Below are 10,704 nucleotides of genomic sequence, written 5' to 3'. Positions count from 1 at the left end.
AGGAACTTACAAAATGAAAAAAAAAACCAGCTTCATTTAATTCTGGATACTTCTGCTATTATACAAATCTCTGAATTCTAGTCAGAGTACAAGCCCAATTTCATGTATCATTGTTGATCAACGCATAACGATAATGCAGAAAGAATGGGTTACTATAGAAAAAGACAGCATAAGGTGGAAAAGAGAATGCTATTTCTCTGTTTTACAGTCACCCAATTGGGCTGATTAAGCCAATCCCTGTGTGAAAATTTAATTTATAAGCTCTGCATAGCTGGTTTAGAATGTACTGCTAAAGGAGAATTCGGAGAATTCAACATGCTTGTTCAGTGAAGTTAACACTGATGACTGGTAAAGTTCATACACTCGAGTTTTCTTTTTTTCTATTTTGTACAAAATTAGAACTGAGCAAGTTATATTTTGCCTAATTTAATAAAAATGGACTGTTCTCATATAATTTACTCAAATGGAACTTTAATGAATGGTTATTTGTTACAGAATCTTTTTCTTTTAACTACTGTACACTATAAAAATCACCATCTTAATTGTTTATAATTTTAACTGATGCAGAAATTCTCTGGAGACAGTTGTTTGAATTCTCCATATCATAGTTCCATCTCTTATTTTAATAACTACTAAAACAGAATTCAAACCTAGTCAAACCTTAGTTCAAATTTGGACAATGTTTTTTGTCATCACACTTATAATCCAGGATAGTTTGAGGTGGATATTCTGCCTCCCTTTCCCCTCAACTCAATATAATCAGTTAGCTGGAAAACTAACTATCAATTGTTCTTCTGTAAATGTGATGGAGGGTTGATATTTAAGCTTTAACTGTGTTTGTTTGTTTGTTTGTTTGTTTAGCCACATTTATTATTATCTGCATGCTTCTCATGACAAAGAAGACCACCCATCCAAATTTGATTGGATAGCACCTGCCACTCTATCTGGATCTGGAAGTCCCACATGATTTTGGTAGTAGAACAGCAAGCCAAGCTGGAAGATGGAGTTAAAATGTGTCATCAGTTTGCAGTAATAAATTCTTCTGTGCTTTGAACTCAACAAACACTTCTGGTTATTTCTGCCAGACATTAGCCCTGTTATTTTCCATAACCCTCTGTGGAATCTCCCACCTGAATTTGGGTGGGTCAAGCAGATGTTCAGATGGCAATGGCAGCTACTTGGTTATGTCACTTGGTGTATGCTGTTCCTGCCTGCATCTTATATCCTGCCACTCTGTGTTTGCCTGTGTGTACACTCTATACCTCAAGTCCTCTCTAGTGTAGTAGTAGATCTCTGCTTTTATGGATCTGGCACTGACTCCCTGTTATGAACCTGCTATGATCAGTTCCTCAGTACTGTCTTTTTGTTCAATCCTTTCCAGCAACTAGTAGGATATTCCAATGTCTGCCACCTCACCTGTGGATTCTGCATCCCATACATGGGCTTGTCTTCCCTCTGCTTGATTTTCCTTCCACTTAGGCATTCACCTTTGGGTGCCATCTTACTGATATACTTCTGGATGCTCTGGATTTTATACTGGATAGTGACTTTGACACTTACCAGATCCGACCTGCCTCTTTCTGGATGGTGTACAGTCTCTGGGTGCTGGGCTTGGGGTGGAAACCACTGCACATTGTGAGGAGTTTGCAGGTGTTCACATCAGCAATCTCCATGTCCTCTTTCGGTCAGCTTATTATACCAGCAAGGTATCAGATGACTGGCAGGCAGGGCATACATGTTGATGGCATGAATCTTGTTCTCCTATTAAGTTCACTCTTCAGGATCTGTCTTATCATTTTATGGTACTTCAATGCTACTGCCTTCCTTGGCTCCTCACCATGGCTCCCAAGTGACTGTGGAATATCAAGGTTCTTGTAACTAATCTATATTACCAAATGTACAATTCCAATGCACCTTAATTTTCTCATACCTGAAACGGTTAGGTATTTTCTTTTCTTGCATAGCAACATCAGTAATTAAATGTCCCAAAGACTGCAATATAGACTCATCCTCCAATTGTATATGTATGTGTGTATGTTAAAGATGTAAAAAAAACTTCAAACTCTGAGTTAAATAAAAAACAGCTGTTTGTTAAAAAAGAATAAAACAATAAAAACAACTCTTCATACAAATATCTACTGCCTTAGCTGTATGTATGTATATATGTGTTTGTTTGTTTGTTTGTTTGTTTGTTTGTTTGTTTCCCTTCAAGTCAATTTTTGACTCTAGATGACTTTCTGGACTAATCCCTGAAGTATTCTTTGCAAGGATATCTTGTCAGCACACTGTCTTTCTTTTTTACTAATAGGCTGAGAATCTTGAGATTCTACAAGTAGAACTAAGACACACTTCACACAACAAGTGACCTCTGTGTTAAATGGTTTGGCCTCCTCTTGTGCCTTTAGCAAGTTATTTGTCTCAAGAAACTGTGTATGTCATAGAAGTACACATAATCAGAATAACAGACCAAGAAAATAACAGAGTTGGAAGGGACCTTGAAGGTCTTCTGGTTCAACTCCCTGCTCAGGCAGGAAACTCTGCAGCAGACATGTTAAATTCACAATGTCACATGATGTCACACAATGTATCGGGACGGTTTTGCCATTGCCAGCAATGGGGTCAGCGTGGCTTCCAGATGACGCATCTGGCCCACCGGCTGGCAGTTTTACACCACTGCCCTATAGCATTTCAGACAAATGGTTGTCCAATCTCTTCTTAAAAAACCTCCAGTGTTGGAGCACCCACAACTTCTGGAGGCAAGTCATTCCACTGATTAATTGTTCTAATTCTTAGGAAATTTCTCCTTAGTTCTAGGTTGGTTCTCTCCTTGACAAGTGATAGTAGATCAGGCTTCTGTTGAACCATGGATCATAGAGTCTGGTTTTTAAAAAATGGATAATTCTAATGTCACTAGCTCTTTATCTCCACATTACTAAAAGTTCCAGTTGCTGAATGTGAGGTAAAACCCATGCTGCAAAGCAGTCTAGGAATGTTAAATGTGACCGTAGTTCTTCCTCCCTGGGATCCTATAAAAATGCTCATTTTCAAGCTCATTCCCAGGAAATATAATGCATATTTAGATTTGTTAATCCTTGCATCAAGCCATCCATGCAAAGTAAACATTGAATTGTCTCAGTAGAATCAGATTCAGTTGAGCATGAGGAGAAGAAGGAATGGTCTGTAATAAATTACACACAGATTACATCTTCTAGCCAGGTACACACATAAGAAAATAGGATAAAACTTTTAAGGGACAAGCTTGTAACAACCCAGGCTCTTAAGAGCTGCTCAAAGCCTTTTCTTCATGCTGTTGTTACAGAATATTCTGGTTCCCTCTACACGTCACCAACAACTCTAAAACTGCAGTTCAGTTTTTTAAATTAAGCATATTCATTTGTATTTAATTGCAACAGGCATCACCTTGCTTGCTGCTGAGGCATTAATGGGAAGGAAGTAATTTCAAAATGTGCGGGAGGGCTCTCTTGCAGCTCCAGCAGGAACGTGTTGCCATGGCAACTGGCATATCACCCTCTATTTGTTCCAATTAAATGACATCTCAGAGTGCAGCCATAATATTGGCAAAATTTGGCTTCTTCCAATGGAAAAGAATACACTATATGCACACATACGCTCCTTAGATTTAAGGCAAAGGCAATATAATTTGGTGATAAATGATGGCTTAAAGAGACTGCTATTTTGAAGTCTCACACAGCACCTATCGCCAAGCATATCAGCAGTCACTCCTCATTTCTCCTTGGGCTTGAAAGAATGAACAAGGGACTTATTTTCCTCTAATCACGGTAGATCAAAACAGATATTTTATTCAATGCTCTGAGACAGCAGCCCCTGAAAAGCTTCCGCAGTTACGGTGTTTCCATTTGCATAGCTGCAAAATGCAAACCTAACTCAATCTAGCAAATGGAGGCATGAAATGCCAGCCAATGTATCTGAGTCAACAAGGCTGGCCTTGCCATGAAGCTCCAGGAGGCTAATGCTTAAGCAGACAGATCCTGGGCTCTGGAGCATCTGATTTTCTCACCCTCACAGAGTGAAGTGGGATGATAAATGCAGTTGCAGCTCTTTGCTTCTATGGAAATAAGGCTGCTGTCAAGCTCTAACGCAGTATGATTTACTCAGAATTCAGAAAGCCTCTTTAAAGAAAGGAAAGGAAAAAAGGTACAAGACAAATAAGAGGGAACAAGGGAATTTTAAGCAAGTATCTTCTTCATCATTCAGAATTTTACCCTACGTAGGTAGGAGCAGACGTTATCCTTCTCAAAATTATTCACAATATTGTTACATTGCTTTAATTCATTTTAAATGCCAAATAATATAATAAGAGTATTCCTGGAATAGATTAAGCCTGTATAGCAGGGGTCCCCAACCCCGAGTCCGTGGACCAGTACCAAGCTGGGGCATGCCAGCAATCAGGCCACACAAACAAGCAAAGCCCCATCCACAAGATGCAGGCAGCACACAAAACCACGCACCCTCCGATCCGCAGAAAAATGGCTCTCCACGGAACTGGTCCATGGTTGGGAACCTCTGCTGTATAGTCAAGCATTCTGTTTCTATAGCAGTCATGCAGATGTTTATGGCAAGCTCTTGAACTGACTTATCATTCCCCAAAAATGATACCTGATATCAGAGTTATCCATAACTTTCAGCTTAGGCCAAACACGCTTGTGTACCAAAGGGTGGTAAGATTGCGCCTTGTATGGGTGATCCTCTTTCCCATCCTGAAACAGGAAATCAACTGCACATAGTACATTTAGCATCTGTGCCCTTTTCAAATCACACTTGCATTTATTAACATATAGAGGTATCAAAAGTGAAATCAGAAAGTCTAGTCTAGGAGACAAGCAAGCAGTAACTGATCCCCACAGATTGATTCAAGTCAGCAGACACAGCCATATAAATTTCTCATTAATCCTGTTCAAATCGACTGCAAAAATTAGCAGGTCAAAGAAGTATGCTTTTACTTATATTAGATACAGATATTCGGTCTGACATATCTGGATATTTTATGAAAAATATATGCAATAATTCTTCAGATTGGTCAAAAGGGTGAGCAGGAATTTCAGAATTCAATTAGATAATCAAGAGGTCTCTAAACAGGCTGATGTGTTTCTAGCAATATGAGGGTCTCTCAAGAGTTGAGCTTCTTTTCTACAGGTTGTCCTCAAATTATGGCCACAACTGAGCCCAACATTTATGTTGTTAAGTGAAACATTTGTTAAGTGATTTTTGCCCCACCCTATGACATTTCTTGCCACTGTTGTTAAGTGAATCATTGCATTTATTAAGTTAGTAACATGGTTGTCCCCTTCATGGATTACTGCCTTGTCGTGGCGAAGGGGCTTGCGTAATTCAATGAAGCTATGGGCTATGCCGTGCAGGGCCACCCAAGACGGACAGGTCATAGCAGAGAGTTCTGACAAAACGTGATCCACTGGAGAAGGAAATGGCAACCCACTCCAGTATCTTTGCCATGAGCAACAACAAAGCTAGTGGAGGTGACAGTATTCCAGCTGAGCTATTCAAAATCTTAAAAGACGATGCAGTAAAAGTGCTACACTCAATTTGCCAGCAAATTTGGAAAACTCAACAGTGGCCACAGGATTGGAAAAGATCAGTTTACATTCCAATTCCAAAGAAAGGCAGTGCCAAAGAATGTTCAAACTATCGCACCATTGCACTCATTTCTCATGCTAGTAAAGTTATGCTTAAAATTCTACAAGCTAGACTCCAGCAGTATGTGGATCGAGAACTACCAGAAGTACAGGCAGGATTTCGAAGAGGCAGAGGAACTAGAGATCAAATTGCTAACATACGCTGGATCATGGAGAAAGCTAGAGAGTTCCAGAAAAACATCTACTTCTGCTTCATTGACTATGCTAAAGCCTTTGATTGTGTGGATCATAACAAACTGTGGCAAGTCCTTAAAGAGATGGGCATACCAGACCATCTTATTTGTCTCTTGAGAAATCTATATGCGGGCCAAGAAGCAACAGTGAGAACTGGACACGGAACCACTGATTGGTTCAAAATTGGGAAAGGAGTCCGGCAAGGCTGTATACTGTCGCCTTGCCTATTTAACTTATATGCAGAGCACATCATGAGAAAGGCAGGGCTAGATGAATCAAAAGTTGGAATTAAGATTGCCGGAAGAAACATCAACAACCTAAGATATGCAGATGATACCACTCTAATGGCAGAAAGTGAAGAAGAACTAAAGAGCCTGGTGTTGCGGGTGAAGAAGGAGAGTGCAAAACTTGGGTTGAAACTAAACATTAAGAAAACCAAGATCATGGCATCTGGCCCTCTCAATTCCTGGCAAATAGATGGGGAAGAAATGGAGGTAGTGACAGATTTTATTTTCCTTGGCTCCAAGATCACTGCAGATGGGGACTGTAGCCAAGAAATTAAAAGACGCTTGCTCCTTGGGAGGAAAGCCATGGCAAATCTAGACAGCACACTAAAAAGCAGAGACATCACCCTGTCAACAAAAATCCGTATAGTCAAGGCTATGGTCTTCCCAGTTGCAATGTATGGCAGTGAAAGCTGGACCATAAGAAAGGCTGAGCGCCAAAGAATTGAAGCCTTTGAACTATGGTGCTGGAGAAGACTCCTGCGAGTTCCTTGGACTGCAAGGCGATCAAACCGGTCAGTCCTAGAGGAGATCAACCCTGACTGCTCTTTAGAAGGCCAGATCCTGAAGCTAAAACTCAAATACTTTGGCCACCTAATGAGAAGGAAGGACTCACTGGAGAAGAGCCTAATGCTGGGAAAGATTGAGGGCAATAGAAGAAGGGGACGACAGAGAATGAGGTGGCTGGATGGAGTCACTGAAGCAGTAGGCGTGAGCTTAGATGGACTCCAGAAGATGGTAGAGGACAGGAAGGCCTGGAGGAACATTGTCCATAGGGTCGCGATGGGTCGGACACGACTTCGCAACTAACAACAACAAACATGGTTGTTAAGGGAATCTGGCTTTCCCATTGACTTTGCTTGTCAGAAGGTTGCAAAAAGTTGATCACATGACCCTGGGACTCTGCAACCATTATAAATATGAACTAAGCATCCAGATTTGGATCACATGACCACGGGGAATACTGCACCAATCATAAGTGTGAAGATTGGTCAGGTCACTTTTTTCAGAGCCACCATAACGTGAAACAGTCACTAAATGAACCGCTGTAAGTCTAGGAACTACCTGTACTCCTTCCTGAAATGTCTATCTGAGTTGCTTCAATGATGAGATGGGCAGGATATAAATTTAATAAATAAATAAATAACACCAAGCAATGTCGCAAGAAACAGAAGAAATAAAGTTGCATTTTCCCCAAGCACTATTATTGCCATAAAAGTCATTGCCTTTAAATGGAGGAGGAGGACAAGGGATCACTTGATCACCTCATAAAAGATTCCAAAGTGAACACAAATCCAGTTGCTCAGAAATATGACTTCCCACCATGACCACTGGGGAAGAATAGAATGCTAGCTGGAATTTGTTTGGGCTAGTTAGTGGCTAGACTACAAGAATCTGCCAGATATAAAACAGCTAAAAATGTTCTCATCTGGATTCCAAGCAGAATGAAATTTAATCAGGAGGCTAAAGATAAGTTGATGTTTTTTTTTTGTTTGTTTTTTTATTTAATATATATTCAATTTTATTTTCCCATTTCTTCCACAAACAAGTCAACAAATATATCACCATACATAAATACACACACGTAAGTTTGGGTGCTGCTCGTCCATTTCCCCTTTCACTGTATCCACCCTCCTTCTCTCTCTTCCCTCTTCTCAACTTTCTTTCTCCCTTTCTCCTTTCTTTCCTACTTCCCTCTTCTTCTTCTCCTCTCCTCTTTCCCTCAACACTCCCCTCCCGTTTCTCCCTTCTCCTCTTTCCCTCCAACCTTCCTACTTCCTTACCCCTCCTCTACTCTCTTCCCTCTCTCCTCTCCTTTCTTCCCCCCCATTCCTCTTCCGATACAATTCAGTGGTGATGTCTGAACAGCTCCTCTCCTTGGATTTTCAATGCCTATATTAGGTATGATAATATCCTTATCTCCTCATTTTTCTTCCATCTAAATTAGTGTTAGCTGTCTTTTAAGCATATTCTCTTTTTCACCCACTCATAAAATTTTCCCCAAATTTCATAATACTCTGACTCTGTCTTATCTTTAATTATCATTGTTAATCTATTCATTTCCGCACATTCCATTATTTTCCTGATCACCTCTTCTTCTGGAGGAGCTTTCAGTGCCTTCCAGTTTTGTGCAAACACAATCCTAGCTGCAGTGGTTATATGATTATTCAAGATAAGTTGATGTTCATTACAACCTTAATATACATTATGAATTAATATATGTTAAGTTGGAAGCATGTTCTGTTAACATTTAATGGTACTTCTCTACAGACATGCTTAGGATTGCATTATGAATTAGACTAGTATTGATCAAATTGCAGCATTGTTTTGTCAATTTTACATCCTTCTTGGTCAGCCTCAAAAGACAAATGGGTCCAGAGCAGAACAATTTTAGGTCACTTTCAGTTCTCACCAAACTAACCAGTGCTACTTCTCAGGTTTGAGAAGCACATTGTAACAATTGAATGGATATCACTCTAATTGTGTTGCTTTTTATAGTAACTGAATACAGAAGCAATCTTCTATAGGCAGTGTTTTTTTCTAAAAAAAAAAAAAAGGTGCCGGAACTCTCATCTTGTTAATCTTTTATTTATATAATTTTATTTATATATTTATTTATATAATTAAAAAAAATTCAGTTCTTAACATAAATTTAATTTATTGTATTTAAGGCAAATGTTCGTAGTAAATTCCAAAGTTTTGTACAATTCTCATCTGGCAAATCTTTGAGATTTGAGCCAAGTTTAATTCATAATTGCCTTTAGTTTTTTCATCTGTTTTTGGCTTAGATGAAGTAATGCATCTTTCAGGCATTCATCAAATAAACTAGAATTTCTTGTGAGCATCTCCTTAAATACAAACAGCTCATAAGGCAGACCTACCTACACTAGCAACCACATTATTGATGGCTTGTACATACCATTTTAAAGATATGATCACATTGGTTCAAGCGAATGAGATGCTCCTATAAACCAAAATGCATGCTAAAAATTCATCCCTGCCAAAATAGTTATTTTCATCAGACTTAGTTCACGATGAACTTAGAACACTAAGTTCTGTTTTTTCAACTTTATCATGAAGACAGCATAATAGGCTGCCATAGGGGTGAAAAACTGTGGGATAGCTCCCCCATGTTTATATACTGCAGGTGGGTATAGTAAAGATGGAATATTATTTTTTTTGTCTACTTGGAAAATTATGTGTTGCACTTTAATAGAGGAGGAGACAACATTTGCATATATAATGACATATATTGAGTTCCTTTTGGAAGAACTAGCAGTGGGAGATAATAGATAACTTGTCTAATACAAGTGCATATGCTGCCTTCAACATATATGTGTTTAATTGATAGAGTCATGTCACTGACAAGATAATGAATTGCAAAGAAATTGTTATTAATATATAAGTTAAACATTTTGTTTCTATTTCTTTACAACTACTGATAAAAAATGGCCTGGCTATGTTCAAATTATACACACAGGAGAACAGGCTTAGGTGAGGGGGGAAAGTGTTACAATTCAATCTATTTATGAATATGAATGAATATGTCCATAATTGCCCAGTGCATTTTAACAATAATATAGAACTGTGCTATGAGGAGCTTACAATTTACATTTCTTATTCTTGGGGAATTAATGACAGAAAGAAAATGGGTTGAAAAAAGTAGATGCAAAAGTAACATTAGATAAATATGAGAAAATATAGTTGCATATCCTTAAGTAATTTATAAAAAAAATGCTTAAGATTACCACTTCAGATAGACGTACAAAATCTGAAAGAATCCAGATAACCACTAAAATAGTAGCCATAAGACATAGTTCCTGGCTGAGGGAGGTGACCTCCAGCCCCTCCAGGCCACACGGAATGATGTGGTCAAACCAGGTTAAGTCAGTGCAGCAGTTCAGGGCCAATCCATGCAAGGTGATGTGTCTCCCGCAATGCACACCAATGGCGCAGAGCTTGCAGTTGCCAAGCCACACGTTGGTGCAGGGCAGCGGGAGGGCGCGGACGCCAGGCAGGCCGAGGCAGCAGCAGGCATTGCAGGCCAGGTGCTCCAGGGCAGGCACGTAGGTGCACAGGGTGAGGTGGCAGTGGCGCAGATCCAGCACTGGGTAGGCCACCAGCTCGCCCAGCCCATGGAAGGTCAGCTGCCCGCCATGCCCCATGCGTGCCACCTCCACGCCCAGTGCCCGCAGCCACCCCACCAGCACCGCCTGTGCCCCACTTCCTGCCCCGTGCAGCCCCGCCATATAGAGGGGCCCCCGTGGCTCCCACAGGACCATGGTGTTGCTGCTCTGGTCTCCTCCAGGCATCTTCAGGATTACCATTAAAAAGAGGTGGAGAGGGAAATCATGTCCGCCAGGCCTCCCCTCCCCATTGGGCCAAGGGTCTCACAGAGGACAGTGTGGACTTGACAAATCTGAGTTATTTGAGGAGGGGGTTTCTTTGCCACTGTGTTTTCTCCTTCTGACTTGTGGTAAGCCTGGCTGACACGAGGTGAGCATGAGGCAGGCACACACATGTTTTTCATGCTTCGGTGCCAGGCTCTCCAT

The sequence above is a fragment of the Vipera ursinii genome, assembly GCF_947247035.1.
Source record: "Vipera ursinii genome assembly, chromosome: 3".
In the NCBI taxonomy this organism is placed as follows: Eukaryota; Metazoa; Chordata; class Lepidosauria; order Squamata; family Viperidae; genus Vipera; species Vipera ursinii.
The sequence above is the reverse complement of the archived record's forward strand: the minus strand, read 5'-3'. Positions refer to the sequence as shown.